Below are 24,338 nucleotides of genomic sequence, written 5' to 3' on the forward strand. Positions count from 1 at the left end.
TGATACGATTTGGAGATCAGGTGAATCTTCTTCAGCGGCGAGTGGGGCCTCATCCTCGGAGACGTCCTCCTCTGAGACCTCTTCGTCTGAGATCTCTTCGTCGAAGATGGCCTCCGGTGCTGGGGCCGTTTGCCTCATCTCGTGTCGACTGGCCCTCCGATCTCGAATAGTCTTCTTTGATCGAAAGGAGGCACAGGCTGTGCAGGTCGATTCGTCGTGATCTGGTGACAGACAGAGGTTGCAAACCTCGTGTCGATCGCTATGAGGGAATTTGGCTCGACATAACGGGCATCTTTTAAATGGAGTCTGTCCATGAGGTGTAGGCCGCATGGCGTCGGTAGGCCCAGCGGCCCGCGTCATTGACCTGAAGGTATGATATGGGGTCGAAAGTAGTATATTCGACGTCGAGATTAGTTTTATAAAGTTTTTGCACTTCGAAGTTGCTGGAAAAGTTTTTCTAGCCGGAGCGGAGAACTTTCATCTGAACCCAGTGGCGGACAAAAACAATCTGAGGATGGAGTGGATGACCATGCGCAGCCTTGTCCAAGGGAGGAGTCACCTATCTCGTGACTACAAAGACTTCTTCCAAGAAGACAATAACCTGCAATCATCCGAGCCCAACATCAGGTGGCGATCTAATGCATAGTATACGATCTGCAGCTCATATGCCTCGAACATAATGTTTATGGAACAAGAACTTGGTTACAGTCGAAAGGCATTGTACCGCTTCTGTAAGCAATATACATAATGATGCAAGAATATATCAAATTAGTTCTGCAAACAAACAGCACGCCGTGCAATAATATACTGGAGAGTTATGCAAAAACCCAGGGGTGTAGCTGTCATAGGTGCAGCAGGAGCAGCGGCACCAAGCCCAGGGGCACAAGGAGCCCATTGTATTCATATTAGTTGTGTTTTATATTATTTTTATTGAAAGCTGGGGGAAAGGGCCCCAATTTGATTTCTTGCATTAGGACCCAAAGCACCTTTGCAACATCAATTTAAAAACCCACAAAGCAAAATAAACAAAACAAATAAATTATCACTTTTAATAAGTTTTCACCTTTGTGATCAGAGAACCTGTACATTTATGATGAGAGTAGGTAGCAAGAAAATATGTACGGTATTTAAGTAACTGAAAATATACAAAGTGCGTTGTATAGTGATAGCCAACAAGTAGCCAAGCTTGAGTGATACACCTTAAGTCACGCATTGAATAATATTAACCAACATAATTTTACATGGCGACTTTATTCCACAGTACGTGCCTAAACCTACTACTTAAACAGTACAGGAAAAAATAAATTGAAAGTAGATGAATGCAAAGTGCTGCTTGATAAAAATCCTAACTGGGTGATGTTGCTCTTGTCTTGAAGACATTTAGAATTTAAGCAGGAAGAGAAAGGCAACGCAAAAACACAGTCTTCAAGATTGACATATTGTGTTATCTGGCAATTCTATAGCATGCAACTGCCATTAGTGTGGCACTTTGTACTCTCCGGATGGATTACAGAAGGACCTATATTATGGTTTGGAGAGGAGTGCTATTGTTTCTATGCCTTATAAGGGAAGAGTAGGACGTGGTACTGACTTAAGGTATCGTCACATCACAGCAAATCTGACACTGCTAGTCTGCATGCTCATGTTTAAAGATTATATGAGAAACATGAAAGGTCACACTTCAGGCAGCTTTTATATACTTAAAACTGTTCAGGTGTCGCTTAGGAGATGCATTACCCAGTTGGTGTTATTTTCAGTTTAAATAATAGTTGCTTTGTAAAATAAACATTTTGCAATTGAAATGACAATGCTGTGAAGTACAGAACTGTGTTTTCTTGACATGGGCGAATAAGGCCTCAATTAGTCTGACTCCATCTTGGATTGGGAAATAGCCATGTTTTTATTTCTCACTGACACTGCTCAAAGCAAAATCTACCCTAATGCTTTGTGTTGATTTGCTACTCTTTAGCTGAATTGTTGCTTTTCTCTGCCTCTTCCTGCTCACTTGCTGTAGTCCTATCCATTCCTAAAGCTGATATTGTTTACGTAGCCAGGTTTGTGCTAAAACGTCCGATGACTTCAGGTCAAAGGAGAGCTAATTATTGTCAACTTAGAGAAATAGTGCTAGGATGGTGGCATTATAAAATTTGTATTCTGATTGGACGTTGTGCCGTATATTTGCATACCCTATGCTAACTGCGCGATTTAAGTTGTGGTTATGGTTCATTTTGTTATAAAAGGATGCATGTTTGCGGTGGAGCCAGAGAGATATTTCAGACTTTTTCTCGAGCCGCTTGGGATGCTGCCTGATATTCTATTGATTTGCTGCATAGTCTGGACTTAGACCATTGTTTCTCATTTTGCTCATGCTGTCTATCCCCAATGACTCATATGTTATGCAATTGAGACTATCTATTTCTTTACCTTCTGTATTGCACTTTAATATTTTAATAAACTTATATTGTTTCTAAATGAGTGATCCCGAGCCTTTTTGAATAAATGTTGACTCAAACATATCAGCATTGACTTATACATTTATAGGTATTTGCTGGACACTTTATTTGTACCTCATCATATCACCTGCGGTAGAGATAACACCCTGCATAACGCCTTTAGGGACACTAGGTTTGCGGTTGTCAGGTGTATTCTCCAAAAAGGCGAAGAGACAGATGTTTACAGCTACCAGAGAGCAGGAGATAGCCTCCTTTTACGGTGTTTGCCATACAGGACCGGAAAAGGCAAATGTATATTTTACTGTTTTATGGCCTCTATGCTGGGGAGGAAGCCATAGGAATCACATTTCAGTTAGCCATCACAGGTCCTCAAGCTTTAAGATTTGTCCATAAATGTTTCCAGGGGCAAGCGTATATTCCTGAATCAGACTGCATGACCCACTTATAACGTCCCAAAGGCCACTGCACTTAAAACTAAACCACATAGGTAAAAGGCATTGTCATTTGCACCACCAATAGCTCTAACTCTTGCAAATGCGATCCCTATTGCGGGACCCACCCAACACTCGGTACAGATATGGCATGCCGCCACTTGAAGTATGGGGTGGGACAGGAAACGGACTCTTTCTACTCCTCTGTAATATAACCTTGAAGGCCTCGGCACTCACTGTTCAGACAAAGCTTACCAAGCAAGGCTGCTACTATAGGAAAACATATTATTCTCGTGTGAAGCAAAACAGTCTGCTAGACTCTAAACATTTATAATAATGTGTGCCGTGTGCAAAGGCAGCAGAAAGGAAAAATGGCGTTTAAACGACTGTCAGGCCCAAGTTCAAATTGCCACAGGGAAAAAACGTGAGCAAAAAAAAAAAACTCCATAATTTGAATGGATTTCAAAACAAATAATCTTAGACATGGACATAGTGAAGTGAATAGGTCTGGGCAGAAGAAGAAAAAAATGAAACTGAGAGAAAAAAATATCCGATGTCCAACTCGTGACCTCGGTCATGGAAGAGAGAGAAGCGATGACACATCTCAATCCAACAATGTATATGCAAAATACGTAGCAACAGCCTCCAATAGAAAGTCACTGTTCTCATCCGAAAACATGTCAGCCATCCAATTTAGCAAAGGGAAAGAACATACATGTTCTTCAATTACCGGAGCCTATAGCACCATCAGAGGGCAACTCTGTGTTTCTTCAATGAAGCTGCGTGCCAAGAAATCTTGAGCCGCTGCGAAAACGTCCCAGGAGTCCATGCATCGCTGCAAAGGCCATAATCCCTCCGTCAGAACAAAGCAATTCATGAGCAACTAAGGGGCTCAATTGAAATCGCAACGAAGGCAATGAAAGACAGGCTGGACGCATGTAAAGTAGGAAAATCGAAACGATAATCCATAAGCCGCACTCAATGTAGCAAGAGGCAGCGCTCCATAATACTCAAGCATTCGGCTGCATTGCAGCAACAGTCGTGACAGATCTCCTCGCAATTTAGGACGTGCATCCATTTTGAAATAAACAAAACAGCAGAAGTACGCCTGCAGCCAGAGCCTGCATTAAGGGAAATCCACCAAACAGGCTTGAAAAAATTGAATGAAAAAATGCCGGGAACACCCCAAATATAGTTTGAAAAGAAGTCACAAGGCCACTGCTAACAACTTTAAAAAAGTGAGCCAGCCCTGTGGTGGAGGATGCATTAAAGATAGTGTAAATTAACTCACCGAAATGCAAGGGCAAATGAGTATTTAAGAAAGCATGCACCTCTGTGCGGGTGTTTGCCACGTGAAGGACAAATGTTTCACGAGCAGATGGGAGGGCGACTTCTTTCTGGGACAATAGAGCTCTTATACGACTCATTTTGTTGAACTCTGCTTTCAAGGTCGCAAATTTCGGCCAGATTGAAACATCAAGCTTCCCTTGTGGAGGAGGGAACATCACATTTTTACAGCAAATTACACACTCACTGACGGTAACCACGTAAGGAATTCCTGCCACCATCTAACAACAATCTTCATTATTTAAAAGTAAATAACTCCCGTTTGCCAGTAATGTGAATGTTGGTATGATAGCAGGTGCTGGTGTACCTTTTAAAACACAGGCTTAATTTGACTCGTTCTGGTTACAAGAGCCATGTAATTGGATATTCCTACACATTAATGAGTGATCTGGCGTTGTAGTGCAATCCTCACCATTCAAGTAAACCTCTTTTCCCTCCCTAAGGCATCTATAGGTAAATGGTAGCGACCAAGCTTCATGAAGAAAAGCGGTGCCCAGAGGTTCATATCTGCCAATTGCATAGTACTTCAAACATGCTTCGAACTTGAAAAGGGGAAAAGGTAGAGCTATTAACCTGTGGATAAGCCACGTAGCTGAATTGGTCTCAGCCACAGAAAATGGTAACAGAGCATTGTATAGAGTAACAAGCTGTGGCACCGGCCTACGACCTAGCTTACGAGCAAACCTAAAAAGCCCCTCCAGTACTCTATTAGTTTGTGGGGCCCTCGTTGTAATACAAAAATCCCATTTAAGATCGCTGCTGAACATATTACCTAAATATGTAAAGTTGTCCACCCTTTCGACCAGTTTGCCTCCGACATTAAAACTCCTGGATTTTACATGTTTTGGACCACAGACCATTATATAAGACTTTGAAAAGTTAACCTTTAAGTCTAACGTCGGCATATAATTTGTAAAGACGTCCAGGGAAATTTGTAAGCCGTTCGCTGTCAGCGACAAAAGAACAGTAACGCAACCGGTTATCCCTTGACTTGGGGGAAATCAATTTTCTGACTCAACAGGAAATCCTCCAAACCATTTGTGTCTACTAAAAGAGGAAAGGGGCTAAAATGCATCCTTGGCACACTCCTTCTGTTGAAGCAATAGGTTTTGTTCTTTCCCCATGAGTGCCAAATCTTATTGAGACAGAGGTGTTCGAATGTAATCTTTTTAAGAGCTGAATTAATGCATTTTCAAAACCCATCTCTGCCATCAGTACCCACAGTTTCCCTCTGTTGACAGTGTCAAAGGCACTTGACAAGTCCATGAAGGCAAAGTGAACAGAGCCACTCTTTGCCTTCATGTACTTTCCCATGATCAAGGACAAGTTCAGACACTGTTCTGTAGTTCCCAATCTTTTACCAAATCCATACTGTGTTTTGGAGATGACCCCCCTACCACCGGCACATGTCTCCAGTCGTGCCAGGATTACCCTGCCCAGTACCTTCACCATGGAATCGATTAGTGAAATGGGCCTATAGCAGGCGGAGTCATCTCTCTTCCATTTTTTGAACACTGGGACAACTATAGCCTCTTTCCACGACAGAGGGATTGGTCCAACTTTAATGGATTTAAACAGGTTGGTCGACAGGGGAGCCCAGAGATATACAGTCAACTTAAAAAAGTCCAATGGGACTCCATCTGGGCCTGGGGCCTTTCTACCTATTCCTTTTAGAAGTGCTTCCTCCACCTCTGCCATCGTAAGTGAACTACTAAGTTCTATTGCTTGTGCCATGTCAGCTACTGGATCCTCATGCCCTACAGCTAGTTCCCTACCATTTGGATTAAAATTTGAAGTAAAATGTGTTTCTAAAGTATCACCCAAAATCTTGCACTCCACTTTCCCTACTTCCTCTGTGAACTGGGGGCGATTAATAACTGCCCAGAAACTTTTCGTATCTTTTAGGGCACTAACCCTCTCCAAGTCCTGCCAGGCAATGTGCCTTAGTTCTTCTTTTCTGACTTTAATAGTGGTTTTATATAAACACCTCGCCTGCTTTATATTTTCTCTATCTCGAGGCATTAATTTAAGGGCATTTATTAGGAACTTGCGCGCCCTGGAGCATTCTGCTTTGAACCTACAAAACTCCCGATGTTATTTGGACTTAGCCTGACGTATACAGTTATTGGGTACGATGGAACTAAGTCGTTCAAAATTTTGTACTAGTATGGCTGGGGAAGTGTCATAATCTAGGCAAGCTAAGAGCAAGTCATGATTTGATTGAATAATTTCTTCCTCAAATGGAATTGGGTTAATTTCCCCCCAGTTTATCCTCACACCCTTATTCCGGGTATATTCAATGCTACGATTATCACCCACTACTGTTTTGGCTATAGCTTTAAACTTTGCTATTAGTGGGTTATGGTCGCTTACTAACTCAGGTTTTATAACAAAATCAAATACTAAGGAAAGATACTCCTTAGAAATAAACATAAAAACAATTGTACTTTCTCTCCCCCCTCCAATAAAAGTTGGACACCGAGCTACGGAGTAATTGGCTAAACTTTCCAGATTGTTCTCCACAATGACAGTGTTCAGTGCCTCTCCCTGGGGGTATGAAAAAAATGTGCTAAAGGTTGATCATCAGTATCCCAAATACCACATACTCTTTCATTACTATATTTGCACATGGTACAATTAAAATCCCCTACCCAATATGGGTCACTCTAGGATTGATGGTGGCCACACGAAATATAGACCAGTTGTGGGGTTCCGGGGTATTGCCTGGTGTCGCGACCTGGAAAGAAAAGATGGACTGGTGTATGCTCAGAGAAATAACTGTATAAGTTGCACGGGGCTGTCCCCAAAAGTGGTCTTCTATATGGTGCAAATGGAACACATTTCCTGGCAATATTTGCGTCCCACCCTGTACCCACTCTCTTGAAGATCCGGGTACTCCATAAAGGTTACAATTGAGTGATCAAAGAATAAGTGCATGATGTAACTATCCATGTATGTATATTTGAGACTGGTAGTTTCCCTTTTATTTGTCTCTAACAAATGTTGACTCTCTACTGTTTAATAAAAAGAATTTCTAAACAATAAAACAGTGCAAATACTAGTGAGACCACAGCACAAGTACAACAATGAAAGACCTAGAGAGACCACAGGAAGCATAACTGAGCGAGACCCATTAAGACCACAGGAGGAGGTATAACTGAGCGAGACCTAGTGAGACTACAAGAGGAGGTACAACAGAGCCAGGCCTTGTGAGGCCATAAGAGGGGGTCAGCAGAGCCAGGCATGATGACAGCATCGGAGGGTACAACAGAGTCAGGGCTCATAAGACTTTTAGGAGCCATACAACAGAGCAAGTCCTTGTGAGAGGAAGGAAAGGAAAATAGAGCGATGCCTCGTGAGACTAGAGGAAGGAACAACAGAGCAAGGCCTTGTGAGACCACAAGAGGGTAAGACAGGGAAATACCTTGCAAGACCAGAGAAGGGTGCACCGGAGACAAGCCTGACCAGACTATGTGGGAGTATAACAGAGACAGGATTTTACATCACAGGAAAGGACAGCAGAGCCAGGTCTCAAGAGACAACAGGAGGAGTACGATGGTGCGAGACCAGTGAGACCACAGCCAGGCCTTACAACACCACAGGAGGGGAGAGCTTAGCTAGGCCTCAAGGAGAGAGGAGGGTACAAAAGAGACAAGGGTGTGAGACTACATGAGGGGTAACAACAGAGACAGGACTCATGAGACCACAGGATGTCTACAAACATCAAGCAGATTTTACAGGAATCTGTACTTTTTTATTTATTTTAGGAGTTTTTTATAGAGCAAACTAGATCCGAGACATCGGGTATCCGAGCGCTTTACACGAGCACCAGTTTCGTTACAGAAGGACACATTAATTTTTGTTAGGCACTGGAAGATTACGTGATTTTCCCAGAATCAGAATCACAGGATGTTGAGCGTCATCGCCGAAACTCGAACCGGGTTCCTCAGGTGCGAGGTTGACCGCTCTAGCCGTAAAGTTACATCCTCGCCCCAGAAGGCTCAGTCCTTCTCTGGACTGGCCCTTACCTCAAGTCTCTTTCAATGATCCTGAGACATGTTCTATGTCCTACTACTCTCAGATCACATAATTTCTCAGTTGATGAATCTCTGTTTCTAATAAATAACCAAGCTCCAAATCTGTCCCCTCTCCCTAGTTCAATCCCACCCTCTCCTTCGTTCACTGACGAGTCAAACAATCTTGAGCGCAGCAGCGGAGTCTGTGGTGCTCATGGAAGTGCAACTGTGAGTCTAAAGCGAAGCTGGAATAAACAAAGTAGAAACCTGCGCCCCTCTTTTTTTCAAAAACCTGGGCTAATTCTTCTTAATACTTTCTGTGTCTCATTTACTGGCAGCTGCCAATATTAGCGAGTCCTGTGAGGCATAGAAATTCTGGTCTTTTCTAGAATCTAACTCTGCCGTAGTGGACACATTCCGCCCAAACAGATATCAACAAACAAGACATGAAGAACTTATATTTGTTGACATGTTTTTTCACTAATAAATTTGAGACACTACTGGTGCATCTATGCACAGGGTTGGACATACCACACACACTCACTGATGTCTGCCATACAAAGGATATATTAAAGGCCCATAAGTATAAAAGTGGCAATCAAAGATGAGGCAAAGGGTAAGCCATTTTGGCAAAGTGCCATATTGTGGAGAAATATTATTTTATCAGAATAATAATGCTTAATATAGGTTGGAGTCAGGCATAACTAGACTGCACCTGGCTGCATTACATAAAGTGCTTCTTTAAATGTTGAATCATGTTAAATCGATTTCTAAAGCTGGTCACAGGTAAGACGACAGAAGAGGAGGAAGGCAGGCTAGGATAAGGAAGAAACATACAGGTCTTGAATTGCGTCGGAAAACTTAAGTGGCTTTGAGTCGATCTTAGCGAAGATAGCAAAGAGTTCCCTGGGGTTGGGGCAAGGACATGGAAAGAACTTCCGCCCAGTCTGCTGAGCGCGAGGCTCTCAGAGGGGAATAAAACTGCATCAGAGCAGCAAGACTTGGGCTCTCGCTTCACTACTAAACTCTCAGGGAGACAAACGCGTTATATATTTTAAATCTTGTTCATACCTTGCACCTTTCTGGACCACAGCAGCCAAACAGCCAAACAGCCAGGCCGCACACTCCTTGTGAAACTGACTGGAACTTCACTTCGTGGATCAGTGTTGAAACCTTGTGCAATTATTTTGAGTCGTCCACCACCATAATAGATTATTTTGTTAAGTGATCCAGAGGGCGTGTAGCTGTTAAGGCTTTGTGGAGATTGCATTGTTAGCGACACAACAGAATACATCATTGAGAAGTACAGTGCTCATTAAGATATGTTAATAATGAGTTACAAGACCAGCCTGTAAACAAGCAGCACATTTGTGTGGGTCACCTCATGGTGAAGGTTTGGAAACTTATTTACAGGTTTGAGGATTGAAATGAGGCCTGTGGAAGGATCCCTCGGGAATGGAGACACTCCACAGGAAATAAAGATGTGGGGTCAGGCTGTGCAGGTGAGGGAAGGTGGCTGAGTGGGCTGGAGTCAGCCCCTCCCCCCATAGGAACAGAGATGCGTCGAGACAGACACCCCGGCCAACGGTGTGACCATGATACAATAGTTGTAAAGAAATGTCTCTTTATCTTATTTCAGAATTGAAAAATTACAATAAACTGATGCGCCCGAACCATACCCTATATTTTCAATGATGTATGGAAACAGCTCTAACCCCTTCGCTGCGGGCCTTAATCATGCGGCTGTTTCCACCAAGCTAAGGCGGTCGGCGTGGCTGTGCGAGCGGATGGGAGAGGAGCCGGAAAGCGTGCAGCAGGAAGGACGGACAGGGACGGGGCTTGGGAAGCTGGGCTGGGCTGGGGCTTGGGGAGGTGGGGTAGGTTTTGGAGGTGGGGGCTGGTTTTAGGAATCAGAGAGGGGGACTGGGGTTGGAGTCGTTTTTAGGGGGCTGAGTTTTAGGGCCTAGAGCAGGGGTAGGAAAGGGGCAGCTTCAGGCCTAGGGGGTAGTTGGGCTGGGGCTTGGGGGTGGTGGGGGTAGGTGTTAGGGGGTGGGGGCTGGGTTTTGGGCTCAGGGTGGGGATGCTGGGGTCGCAGTAGTTTCTTGGGGCAAGGGGACGGGTTTTAAGGCTCAGGATTGGTGGTCAGGGTAGTTTACAGGGCTGAGGCGGGTAGAATACACTGCAGGAGGGACACATTTTAGGGGTTTAGGTAGGGGTGTGTTCTTTACCACAGATGTCCCTTTACCAATCATGTCTGCCACAAAATTGTGTGTTAAACCCATGCGTTGTAGAGGCGTGCATGGTAAAGACGAGGTTGTGGTTAAACCTGCGTGGTTCAGGCATGCGTTGTTAAGAGAAGCATTGTTCCATCACACAACATGGGACTGATGACGATGATCCATTGATGTTTATGGTTTGAATCTGTATTGTTAACAAAAAATGATCAATATAGACTTTGAAAAAATTGATTGAAATGAGGCTTTAGAAGACACACAAGGAAGTCTCGGAGGACTTAAAAAAGAATTTGGTGCCTGGAATGAGTGGTCAGTCACCTGGGCAGAGGTTTGAGGATTGAAATGAGACTTCTGAAGACTCAAGAGGATGCCATGGACTGGAGGGAGGTCACTGCAGACTGGAGAGAGATTTATTAGGATTAGGAGCAGATTTGAGGATTACAATGAGGTTTATGAGAACTGGGCGAGACCTCTTCTCATTGGAGGGAATTCACTAATGAATGAGGGCTGAATATGGCTTTAATGAAATTTCAATGATGTCCAGAGTCACTGAAGGGATGTTTTCAAGACTGGCATCCTAGATAGGAAATCTGGAATGAGTTTTTGCACAATTCCTAATTGAGGAAAATCTGAGCGAAAGTTTCCAGAATGTGCATTAGTTTTCTTTGTGTTCAGGGCACCCTTCAGAGGACTTCAGTCACGTTTTAGAGATATAAATATGTTTGTGAGGACAGCATCTCATTTCTGTAGCAATTATTTCAGAACTCAAAGGACTTTTCCAACGACTTGAAGGAATTATGAAAATGTAAGTGAGTTTCCGCATGACACAGGGAAGTTTTCCACGGACTTACACTTTCAGGGGTATCAAAGGAAATTTCTGAGGGCATAAGGGTTTTTTTTTGAGGATGCAAAGAGATTTTATGAGAATCTGAAAGTTTACTAACACTCTGTGTGAGCTCAGTAGTGGCATTTACACAATGCAGCAGTGAGACCTGCTCCTTACACACTGAGAGGAGGATAATAAACCAGCCTTACCTGCTTAAGATGCTTCTGAGATCCTGCAAAACAGAGAAACAAACACAGTGAAATCAGTTTCCACAGGAGATGTTAAGGTTATGGCAGTATTTTTAGGAGTGAAACACTTAACTATCTATGGTTAGAAAACAGTGGCTGGGGTCACATGACAGCACATTGTGGGGTATCGCATGACTAAGCACAAAATGCGATATTCTGAATGAGGTCACATGACATAGCAGAAACTGATATTCTGAATGGTAATGACAGAGCACAGCGTCATTCTGCAATGAGTCACAAAAACACAGCACATTCTGATATTCTGAAAGGAGTCACTTGAAACATTGTATGGTGTACAGGGTCACATGCATGGGCATTATTTAGGGATTGCCAGGGGTCGCAGCTGTGACTCCTGGATTGCCTCGTGACCCCTGCCACTGCTTGTGCGACCCCTGGATTCAGAGGTAGCAAAATCAGGGCCAAGAAGATCGATACAAAAGGGGGTGGTGATGGACGGAGCATCTGAACCAATCAAACACTCACACCCAGTCAACAGATCTGGGTTTAATCCATCACCGTTCTTTAGCCCACTCTGCCACCCCAGTTCAGACATGGCCATATGCAAATCAGTCTGACCCTGTGCCTCATGGGAACAGTCCAGCCCGAACTGCCAAGCCATGTCTTCCCTGGACTGGAAACAAGCTTCCGAGGACCGGTTTCTGGCATTCCAGCCGTCTTCAGCCAGGCTTGCTTGAATCCAGTGGCAAAGTGAGCAAGGGACTCACTTCTGAGCATACCCTGCCACACTTACGGCGAACAAAGCGGTACAAAAGGGGTGGTGATGGACGGAGCATCTGAACCAATCGAGACAGCTTCTCCTTAATGAGTCATGCAACACCTACATTTCCTGCCAATTTTTTTTATAACACTAATAGTGAATAACAAGTTTATTATTCACTATAAGTGTAATAACAAAATGCTGCACTAGGATCTAGAATGAGAACTTCAGTGCAAATGTCTTAAGTAAAACATGTTCTTTAATGTATGTAGTGTGCATGCTTGTGAGTGAGAGTGTGTTTGTGTTTGTGAGTATGAGTGTGTGAGAGTAAAAGTGAGTGAGTCAGTGACAGGTAATGAGTGAGAGCAACTAAAAGGAAGTGGCTGAAAATAAATAAGTGAGATTAAGTGTCCATGAGTGTGAGTGAGCCAGAATGAGTGACAATAAAACGGATCCCACAAGTGAGAAAGCATGAGTGTGTAAGAGCTAGAATGTGAGTGTGAATGAATGAGGGAATGAGTAAGTGAAAGTGTGAGAGAATGACAGAGTTAGTGCAAGTATGAGTGAGCATGTTGGTGTCAGTAAGAATGAGTGAGAGTGACTTAGACTGAGTGAGAATAAATGAGGGCTTGTGAGAATGAATGATTGAGTGTGGTTGAGTTAAAGTAAGTAAATGTGAGTGAAAATGTATTGTTATGCTTGCTAGTCTGCCATTGGCCCTTACACACTGAAGGTAATTTGTGGCTTATAGAGGGACCCACGGAAAAATTCTATCGCTGGCATTTGGGAGACAATTGTTAGAATGACATTCACCTGTGAAAGATATTGGTACTGGCATGCTGGAGGTAAATCTTGGCATGATAGGAACCCATTGAGAAATACTGGAGGCAATTGTTGGCATGGGGGCACCCACGACAAAATGCTGGCACTAGCTCCTCATTGGAGATGCTTCTTGCCATAAGGGAGGAAAACCATGGCACATTGGGGGGCTTGGGGAGGGACGCAACCATTAAAACATTCTAGTCCCGATGTACTAGATGTAATTTGACCTAAGGGTAACCTAAGGTTGTGATGGCATTAATTGCAAAATGCTGATACTGGGATAGTGTAGGTAATTTGTGGCATTAAGGGGCACGCATTGCATATGAGGGACACCCCTGATAAAACGCTGGCCCTGGCACAATGGAGGTGTCTTTTGACCTAAGGGAGCATCCATAGCACATTCTGTAAACAATGGGGTGAACTCCTTGAGAGGGTCAGGTTGCATTGGCTTGACACATCTTGAATATAAATGAGTGCTCTTTCAAACTGCTTTTTTTTAAAAAAACACATTTCTGTGAAAATTGTGCTTTTTAGTACACTAATAGTTAAATTTTTTTTAAAAGGCATTTGTCAGAGGGAGAGCGCTCCCCAGTCCCTCCTCCTCCCCTGAAGCATATGAGAAGAAATGTGGTCCAGGGTAAGTATTACATCCTACCACTTTCAAAAATCAGGTCTCCACCATAATACAGATGGTTTCTAAAATGGCCATTGGTCTGCGAGTGTGGAATGTCACTTCCACTATCGCTGGCATTTTGGGGAATCAATGTCCTTGGTGACATGACACAGCAGTGGGTCATATGAATGAGTTCACATGGCACAATCTGTGATATTCTGAATGTTATCACATGAACCAGTGAAGTCTATAATTTTCTGAATGAGGCCACATGACAGTCTGTGATATTCTGAATGAGGTCACATGACACCGCATTGTCTGTTATATTCTAATCTGTGTCACAAAACTCAGCCCATGGCGAACTTCACATAATATTACAAGTCATGAATGGTTTCCACCCGTAGATGAGACATTTTACAAGACCTACAGGTGATATCACACACACTGAGAGCACAGCTGGAGTGGCAAATGGACACTGGTTTCTACCCATGAACCCTCTGTATGTCACGCTTTGAATACAGGTATTCAGACCTCTGCAGTGATCTGAGCCTTCCTAATGGAGTCTCAACTACTATAATCTTTGTTATAATTAAGGTACTAGCTGTAATCTATAGTGCCTAGAAACCTAAGGAGAGAGTGCATGTTGCCTACGTGCTACATGAGGGGGTTAGAGTGAGCATGGAGTGTGTCTATTGTGATTTAATGTATGGGGACAGGACTCCATTTTGGATCCTGTGTGTGAATAGTACATATGATGGAGGATGGAGGGAGCCTGCCAGACAGGGAGGTAGATTGTGGAAACCTTCCAGGGGTCTTTGAAATGGACCAGACATGGGAAGGGATGAGGGAGACAAATGATGCTCTGAAGGACATTCACATCCCACTTCCTGCATCCTTCATCCCCAGAAGAGTTAATGCAGTTCTGTGTGGCAGTTGAGTGTGAAGGCGTCTCTTCTGAGCCTTTGCCTCAGTTTCATCTGTCATGGCACACACAGCTCTACTCTCTCTTCCTGCCAAGATTGAGTGAGAAGGACTTTAACCTGACCAGTCTGTGCTAATAAATAAAATGTTAAAACTGCCTGAAACCAGCTCCAGAGAAGGAGCTCTTGAATTTTCATCTACATCTAAAAAACTAGAACAAAAACTTGTGAGAAACCCAGAGCACTGTCCCAGGATTTTCTTTGACCTGTGTCAAGACCCACAAAGCACTGATGGAGACAAATATATGAGCTCCAGAGCCAGGATCCCCGATTGCCGGCTTACTTACAGGTGAGGGCAACCTAGAAAGGACTCCTGCAAGGAGAGCTGAAGGCTACCTATAGAATAGAGGAGCTGCCTGCTGGAGAGAGGCAGTTGGTGAATTAAAATCCCCAGTGAGAAGCCTGCCTTGGGGAGTCATCAGTCCTTTTGACTGGCGAGTAAGGAGCGGTGCAAGGGGCTTGGGTCCTAACTCTGCTGAAGGAGCTGGATCTACCTTGGTGGAAGAGGCCAACTCACTGAGAAGAAGAGGTACTGGAAGTGTGCCCAGGAGGAGAAGGTACGAGCAGAAGAGGTACTGGAACAGTGGCCAGGAGGAGGAGGTACGAGCAGAAGAGGTACTGGAAGTGTGCCCAGGAGGAGGAGGTACGAGCAGAAGAGGTACTGGAACAGTGGCCAGGAGGAGGAGGTACGAGCAGAAGAGGTACTGGAACAGTGGCCAGGAGGAGGAGGTACGAGCAGAAGAGGTACTGGAACAGTGGCCAGGAGGAGGAGGTACGAGCAGAAGAGGTACTGGAACAGTGGCCAGGAGGAGGAGTTACGAGCAGAAGAGGTACTGGAAGTGTGCCCAGGAGGAGGAGGTACAAGCAGAAGAGGTACTGGAACAGTGGCCAGGAGGAGGAGGTACGAGCAGAAGAGGTACTGGAAGTGTGCCAGGAGGAGGAGGTACGAGCAGAAGAGGTATTGGAAGAGTGCCCTGCAGGGGGAGGAAGTACGGGCAGAAGGGGCATTAGAGGAATGTGTGTAAGTGGAAGCCATTTAGGAAATGAGATCACAGCTGCCAGGAATAACAAAGACATGTGACCACCTCTTGTGCAGTTATGGACTTTTGAAGGATCTGCTTGTGTGAAGCTCCCGCCAATTACTGGATTAATTCATCCCAGAAAGGTGTGAGCTGTTGGAGTGAAGAGGCTGGGATGGGGGACCCTCTATAAAATGTAGGAGAAGAAGCAGGTATGAGCAAAGGATTTGGAATATTGGACTCTTTATGACGAGTCGTCTGTGACCTGCATGCGGCGTGGCTACATTACAAGTTCACATCAGTATAAGGACTCAAACATACTGTTTAGAGGGTGACACCATTTAGACAGCTGCTGAATGGAAAGTGCCCTTTTTAAAAATAGAGTATAACTCTAGACTGTGAACTGTTAAAGAAATAATTGGGATGTCCTTTGGGTTCAATGTTTACAACCGTGGGATGTGTGTTGGCTGTAGTGGCTGTATTCATTCACAGATCACCCTCCAAGGACCAGCATTTGTGATATAATGCTCTGTGACATCAGAGCTTTTAGGAAGAGCTGAACATGGGACTACTACAGCAATTCATGACCATTAATGACATAAATGGTGTTTTGCGTTTGATAGGATTCAGAATGTGTCAATGATAAATATCTTTCTAATAAACATTGATATTTTTTTATTTCATGAAAAAATTGTGTGTTATTCACATGTTTCTCTACAATTCGACGATCTTTGAGAGTACTGCTCTCCACATCTGAGCATTGTCTATTTAAATCATAAGTCAGTAGGGCTCCCGTCTTAGTGAGTAGTACCAAGCAAAGGACCACTGTTATCAGACAAAGTAATAGGATTGTTTGAGGGTCATTCACAGGTTATGGGCCATCATCATCGGCAGACAAAATAAGTTCATCCACCGGTTAAGAGTAATCTTCCTGTATTTACAAGAGAAGTTACATCAAAAAGGTCAAAAGAGATCATCCTAGACTGAATTGCGAGGTCATATCACCGGGTCAGGGTCCACCATTCTAGCAGGAGACAAGAGTGGTCCTCTCTTGTAAGAGGGAGGAGCCTCCCTTGGACAGTGGGTCTTACTGGTCCCATTTCATTTCTCAACACTGACGCAAAACTATACGCCAAACTTTTAGCTACGTTGGTGATGGGCTTGATTCCCAAATTGGTCACCCAGGGAGACATAGATTTGTTATCTATAACTTTCTTCGAAGCTGAAATGCATTTGAATATGTGTTTAGGCCCGTGGTCCTCAAACCTTTTAATGCAGCGCCCTCCCCAGTGGAAATGAACATCACCGGGGCCCCCCCCTCAAAATTGTCAACAATTAGTCTATTAAACGGCCAATGTTTAAATATGTCTAGACTTATTTCAACATAGCAGTTAAGTTATGCTAAATTTTTTTAAAATGCAATCAAATACATGGTTGACAAACATAGTATTCTGGTCAGACAGGCCTTACTTACGTGTAAACGTATCCAGAGTGTGATTATTAGAAATGGAGGAGGGGGTTCCGAAGAATATTTGGAATCCCTTCTCTTTTGAAACCTTCTACCAGACAGGATGTAAATGACAAAAGATGCTAGTGATGGCCCATAACAGCGGGTCTTACTGACACTCATTTCTTTCCACTTAAAACAAAAGTACTGCTATCAGCATAATGCTTCTTTCAGCTAGAGCCTGGCGCCCCCTGTGATCACTTGAAGCCCCCCTAGGGGTGCCGCCTCCCAGTCTGAAGACCCCTGGTTTAGGCTAACTGGTGAATTACATGTTTGTACCAACATTGAGAGGTCATGGTCAGTATAGGCAACTTCAACTTAAACAATTTCAGAAACAACTTTGAACCAGGTAGGGATGTTCCTTGTCATACCTTTGAGTTAGATATTAGTAAAGATTCATTGTACTACTCTAAGGGACACATAAATCAGCATTACATAAATATACAACTGGTAAAAAAAAAATAGCAGACAGCATATGACCACAATAAGGTGGTTTATACCTCTAATCCCACCCAAAGCCATATTGGTGAGGAATTTGGTTGCCGTGTAGGGTGTCAAGAGAATCCAGCTATAAATCAAAGTTTTGTTGCTGCCGGGCAGCTATTTGTGGACATTCATTTCACACACTCCGTAATATAACCAAGGGATACCCATGATATAAAATTGTCACTATTCTTCAAAATATGGAGTTTTCTGAGGCAATCTCTATCTTTATCTGGGGTAACAAGAAAACCCAGGGAGCTGCCATTATCTATTCCAAATGCCTAATTATATAGCTGTTCACTTTACCAAGAGATCGGTGCGTGTGGAAGTAAGTGGACACTTGTACTAGGAGAAAAATAACTGCTTTAGAATAGAAATGTTTTCAAACTTCCTACGAGATGAGAAATGTGGGTCTTTCCAATTCTCTAAGATGTTGGCTCAGCTGTTTTCACATTTTGCTCCTTGGTGTCTGTAGGACCTGGGGTCACCAGATCCCCGGGGGTAGCATGGACCGAGCCGCTAGGCACCCGAAGCTTAGGTGCTAAGCGACTGCACAGCACACGCTTCCACTGAGACAATAAGTGCACGCAGAGACTGAGACCACACCAGTAGGTTTGATTCAAATAAATACGTTTTATCTAAAACCAAGATCAGGGCACTCAATAATCACAGTAGTAATAACTTATTACCTTCCCTTAAAAGCACAGGTGTTTCATTATCTATACTACTATTATAAAGAGAGAACTTGCACCTTTAGGCAAGGTAAACTCGGGAACTACAGCGCCAATCCACACACCCAAGACATCTTAGAAAACCTCAGGGCAAGCAGAAGGACATAGGCTACATAAAAAAAAAAAAAAAACGTTTTTGAAAATATTAATAAATTTAAAAAAGTAGTCCCTTGCAACTAGCGCCGGCCGCGATGTCTGCGTGAGGGGAGGAGCGGCGACGACATGAGCGACGTGAGGGGAGGAGCGGCGCCAGAACCAGGAAGAGCGGAGGACAACAGCGCCGGTAGGAGCTGGGATAACCGGAGGAGCAGTGGCAGTGAGAGGTACGTTGCTGGGGCGGGAGGGGGAAGGCATTACAAGTGAACAAATTACAAAAGCAAAAGTTGCTGTTATGAAACTAATGTCTGTTCTAAGATGAGGCGAATCACCGACTCCGGGTGCCATAATGTGAGCATGTTAGATAATAAAATTGCTTACTCCAGCGTGACTTAACGGAAAGGCGGAGGCATTTTCAGCATTCTAGGCAATTTGGTTGGCGCACTCCCCAATGATATGCAGATAGTTGTCTGGTCTTTTATTGTAATTCGAATGCAACCACTAGGTGGCACCCCGAGGCTGCTTTCTTTTCTGCCTTATACTGATTAGCTCTTCCCAATGTATTAACTGGTAATCCCTGTGGAAAATACATTTAAATATTTTAGTTTTAGGGATGATGCAGAAGAGCTTGAAACGAGATGAAGCAATCATGCTGCTGTTATTACAACAATGTAAATAGTTTAGAACTACACAAATACTTAAATGGTATTTTCTTTGCTAATGCACAATAGCCATGTTCTACTTCTGCAGGCCACAGCGCTGTGAACAGAAGCACAAGAATTCCAATGGATTGTTTAAAACTGGTTTATGTCATAATGAAACTCGATCAGCCAATCAGTATTCATAAAGCAATAATGTGTAGTTCCTTTCTCGAGGTGAACGTGTGTGCAGAAATAGTACGTATTGATCAATTTAAGTGCTTTCTAAATGACCAATTGCTCAACATTCCAACGTATGGTAGCCAAATTAATCACATAAATGGATGTCAGTGGTGCATTTAGAGGTTTCCATTTTTCTGTGACCTATGCTGGCTGGTGTGTTTGTATTTCTTGGCTTGTTTTACCCACTAAACTCATGAGCCTCCTCTGCAAAGAACACTTTTTCCTGAAGTTACCACCCTCAATGCTTAGCCCGAGTGCATACATTAAAGAGAACACCTTTCAATCTATACTACTATTATAAAGAGAGAACTTGCACCTTTAGGCAAGGTAAACTCGGGAACTACAGCGCCAATCCACACACCCAAGACATCTTAGAAAACCTCAGGGCAAGCCGAAGGACATAGGCTACATAAAAAAAAAAAAACGTTTTAAAAAATATTAATACATTTTAAAAAGTAGTCCCTTGCAACTAGCGCCGGCCGCAATGTCTGCGTGAGGGGAGGAGCGGCGACGACATGAGCGACGTGAGGGGAGGAGCGGCGCCAGAACCAGGAAGAGCGGAGGACAACAGCGCCGATAGGAGCTGGGATAACCGGAGGAGCAGTGGCAGTGAGAGGTACGTTGCTAGGGCCGGAGGCGGGAGGGGGGAGGAGGGAGGAGGGAGGGGGGAGGGGGGAGGCAGGAGGGGGAAGGGGGGAGGGGGTCGGCGGGTGCCCAGCGCGGGCTTTAATGTTTATGGAGTCCGGGCGGGAGGCGGGGGGGGCCGCTTCTTAACTTAATTCGAGTCCGGGCGGGAGGCGGCGGGGGGAGGGGAGTCGGAGAACATGCTGCCCCAGCCACCTTCTGCCCCGGGGTAAAAATGCAGCCCCCAGCCCCCTTCTGCCCCAGGCAACGCTGGGGCGGGCTGCTAGTTCGGCCATAAATACTTAGAAATTGAATATTAAAAACTGTAGGCCTAGCAACAGCCTTGCTCCTAGTTAGCGCATGCAAGGAATTCTTTATAAAGACATTTAAATAACATTTAATGAAGTAGGAATAATCAGTTCCCTACAAATCATGCCACCTCTTATTAAGCAAGAGAAAACATTTCACCAAGTAATTCTGAACATTGCATCAGGGGTGAACAACCTTCCATTTAGTAGAAGTAAACTGTTGCATTAGGTAAAATCAATCAGGAATAACCATTTCACCATGCCAGAAATAATCAGATCCCTATTTAGGGCAACATTTAACCATTCGGGAGTAAACCATTGTGTTAAAGGTAAACCATCTCATTAGCAGAAGTGAACCCTGGCACTAGCCAGCACTAAACATGCATAGGACTAAGTTGAGCCTTTAACTTTACCCCAGGCAGGGGTTAACTCGACTGGCCTCGGGTCTAGGGTTCTTCCAGAGTCTGGGCCAATTCTTATCATGATATGGGGCCAACGTGGCCCAGTCTCAAGTCCTCCCGAAGGGAGGGGCGGTTTCGGGACTCCTTTTCACTCTTGGGAGGCCCCGCTCTGCTCGGGTTGTCTGCCCTCCCCCGGGACGTTACCTGAGGGCTTCGAGCCTCCTCCGGCCCCTTTCAACGGAATCAGAAGGCAAGGGAGGGCTCCTGCTCTCCGGGGGCTCACTCGGCCCCATGCAGTCGGCAGGGGCTCCCAACTCGCTCCGAGCCCCCGCGCCGGTGTCTCACTCGATCCCGGGCCTTTCCTCAGCCTGGCAGCACTCGGGGACAAATAGGAAGCAAGGGCGCTCCCGCAGCCGCCAATGGCAGCGTGGCCTACGGGGCGCGACGTCAGGACCCAATAGGAGCGCGGCGGGGGCGGAGTTGGTTTCGACGCCCCCGTCACGTGAGGTGAGAGGATTTCTTCAGGCCTAGCGTGGCCTACTCTGACTCCGGCGGCCCCCTCCTGGCACCGAGGGCCGCCGCAACTATGCACCCCGCGAGGGGGGAACTCCTCCAGGGACGCGCCGGTGGAAGCGGCAAACCTCGCCCTCAGGCGCACTCCGAGGCAGCGATCCTGCAATGATGGGACGCCGGGCCGGGTGATCGGCAGCAAGCGCTCCAGCCTTGGCACTCGGGGAAAAAGGGGCAGCTCTCTAAAGCACCCACCGGGGAGCCCGGGCTGCAGCAGTGAGTCAGGGGGTGCCGCGCGATGGACAGCACAGCGCTTGAGGGGCACAGCGCTTCAAGAACTGTTCAGCGGCACCGCAGTCTCTGGCAGATTACCGCGCTGGGACAGTCTCAACAATAGCGCTTTGGGGGCATAGCGCTTCAGGGCAGCAATCTCCTCAAGAACCTTAGCGCTTCTCAGGGGACTCTGCAGGAGAGAACTGAGGCATAAATTAGGCAATCTTGGCAAGGCAGTTAAGTCAGGACAGAGCAGGGGCACAGGCAGGACAGCGCAGGGCAGCTGACAGGAGCTGGTTACCTGGTTGATCCCCGGCAGTCCTGGTTAGTACAGGGTTGTTCTTAGCGCTTGGTGGTTCCTGCGCCCTTGATAGGTTACAGTCTCTTGGTTTCTTGAGGGGGGGGGGGGTTGAGTTGAAGGCTTTCCTCAGCAGGTCACATCAGGTGGTCCCTGGGTTCCCCTCCCGCCGGGCCAGATCAGTGGGCTAGCTCAGTGTTCCTCACACAGCTTGGAGGGCAGCGCCTAAACCCTGTCACCCCCAGTGGTATAGGTTCCTGACTAGGCCCTACCGTCTAAATCTCCTGCGTAGGGTCCCCCAGGTAAGTGATGCCCCAACTGACTAAAAAGTTTCCCTCCCTTTTCTTTTATAGTGATAGTTGGCAGTTGGCAGTGGGCAGTGGGCAGTTGGTGGCCACTCCCCTATTCTGGAAGGTTCCAGGAGCTTCCTCAATCTAGCTATGGGCAGGCAGGCAGGCTGGTATTGCAACAATGTTTAAGGGTTCTAGCCAGCTCCTGGCTACTAGAGTGCGTCTAAAAAGACCACGCTGCAGTGGCAGGGGTCAGTGGCAGCCATGTTGGGGGAAGAGAGCACCTGCACCTTAGCATTGCCTAGCAATGGGAAGGTGCCCAGAAACCTAAGGCCAACAAAAAGAAAGTGGGAAAAATGAGGCAAGGGCGAAAAAAATAGGGAAAGACCACCCTAGGGCTGACAGGTCTAACAGTCTCCATATGTTAATTGAGATCACTGGAATTGCTTGGTGTGTTGCATTAACTTGAATATAACACTGTGAGACATCACTGTTCATTCCACTGTCTGTTTATTGCATTGGGGTTTTAGCATCAAGTAGGACAATGTAAATTGTCCATGTCTGTATATTGTGTGCAGCTGTCAGAGTGCACAGGGTCATTGTGAATTGACTCTGCTAGGAAATCATGTGTGTTCCACTCATACATTTAATAATGTACACAAAATATGAATATTTCACTTCCTTCTTTTGTTGTATTTACCAAAGAGTATCTCACCTTCAGGAGTTCCCACGCCGGTGCCTCACACTTCTTTTCTATCTCTGTTATCAGGGCCTTGAGAGGGGGGATTTGAACAGACAGTTTGGTGATATATGCATTTGCTATCATGGTCATTTTCTTCTCCATCTCCTCCAGTCTTCTGTGCAGTGTTTTCTCACTTTCTTTCAGGAGCTGCCGTAGTTTTTCAAACTCAGATTCAATTTTCTTCTTCTCAGTTCTTAGCTTGCTCTGTCAGAAGCAAAGAAAAGCTGTTTGCATATTAAAAGGCTTCCTACAAGCTGTCACTAGAGTGGGAGGGTGGAGGGGTTGATGCTTTCTTTCCTAAATCAGAACACTAACAGGCGTTTCATCATTTCTGAACTGCAGCCTATTACTACTTTCCTTCTACAGTCTTCCGTCCTTCTCTCACTCCAACCCTCCCTCTTCCCTCAGACACCCCACGAACTGTAGAGAGATCAGAATATGTGAAGCTGCAGAGAAGCTCAACCCATGGAGCGAGTGCAAGGAAGAGAACCCACCGCAGGCAGAGACAGTCAAAGACCCAGAGACAGACTGAGTGGAGAGACGGGCTGAAGTCAAGTGTGGGTTGATGTGAAAGACAGGAGAGAATGTAAAAGAAGGGGGGCCAGGAAGATTCAGCCCTTGTGATAAAAGAAACAAGATTTGGACAGTGCGGGCTGCCCCTCTCCGGCCAGGACACTGGCTGTGTTCACCCAGAAGGAGATGCTGAGGGCGTATCCTACTATGATCCACATTCCGAGTGATGGGGAATCACTGATGTGGTATTTTCACATTCAAAGTTATAATTAAATTATGTTTCTTCTGCTACAAAATGGAGAATTATCAGATAAATCAATGTTACTGCACTGGCTACTGCAGGTACGTCTGCTGTGTCTATAGAGGTTGAGTGAGGAGGTTGATTAGATATCTGGTCCTCTCCCAAGATAGAAGTCTGTGTGTTATCAGGTGAGGTACGTTACACTGTGGCTTAGAGCAGGAGCCTGTGTGCTATCAGGTGAGGTATGTCACACTGTGGCCTAGAGCAGGAGCCTGTGTGTTATCAGGTGAGGTATGTCACACTGTGGCTTAGAGCAGGAGCCTGTGTGTTATCAGGTGAAGTACGTCACACTGTGGCTTAGATTATGTCACACTGTGGCTTAGAGCAGGAGCCTGTGTGTTATCAAGTGAGGTATGTCACACTGCAGCTTGGAGCAGGAGCCTGTGTGTTATCAAGTGAGGTATGTCACACTGTGGCTTAGAGCAGGAGCCTGTGTGTTATCAGGTGAGGTATGTCACGCTGTGGCTTAGAGCAGGAGCCTGTGTGTTATCAGGTGAGGTATGTCACACCGTGGCTTAGAGCAGGAGCCTGTGTGTTATCAGGTGAGGTATGTCACACTGCGGCTTAGAGCAGGAGCCTGTGTGCTATCAGGTGAGGTATGTCACACTGTGGCTTAGAGCAGGAGCCTGTGTGTTATCAGGCGAGGTATGTCACACTGTGGCTTAGAGCAGGA

The 24,338-nt window shown here is 45.3% G+C and overlaps 1 long non-coding RNA gene across 1 annotated transcript in view; it reads right to left on the reverse strand.

The window, feature by feature from the left end:
• The window catches only part of LOC147659213 (uncharacterized), a 42,727-nt gene extending 19,719 nt beyond the window's left edge, over window positions 1-23,008 (reverse strand). The window contains exons 1-2 of the long non-coding RNA XR_015307295.1: window positions 22,825-23,008; window positions 11,517-11,539 (exon numbers count right to left, since the gene is read on the reverse strand). This is a non-coding gene — a long non-coding RNA (uncharacterized LOC147659213). The remainder of the gene's footprint in view (window positions 1-11,516; window positions 11,540-22,824) is intronic.
• Window positions 23,009-24,338: the final 1,330 nt, after the last annotated feature.

The sequence above is a fragment of the Lissotriton vulgaris genome, unplaced genomic scaffold, assembly GCF_964263255.1.
Source record: "Lissotriton vulgaris unplaced genomic scaffold, aLisVul1.2 SCAFFOLD_1821, whole genome shotgun sequence".
NCBI classification, from domain to species: Eukaryota; Metazoa; Chordata; class Amphibia; order Caudata; family Salamandridae; genus Lissotriton; species Lissotriton vulgaris.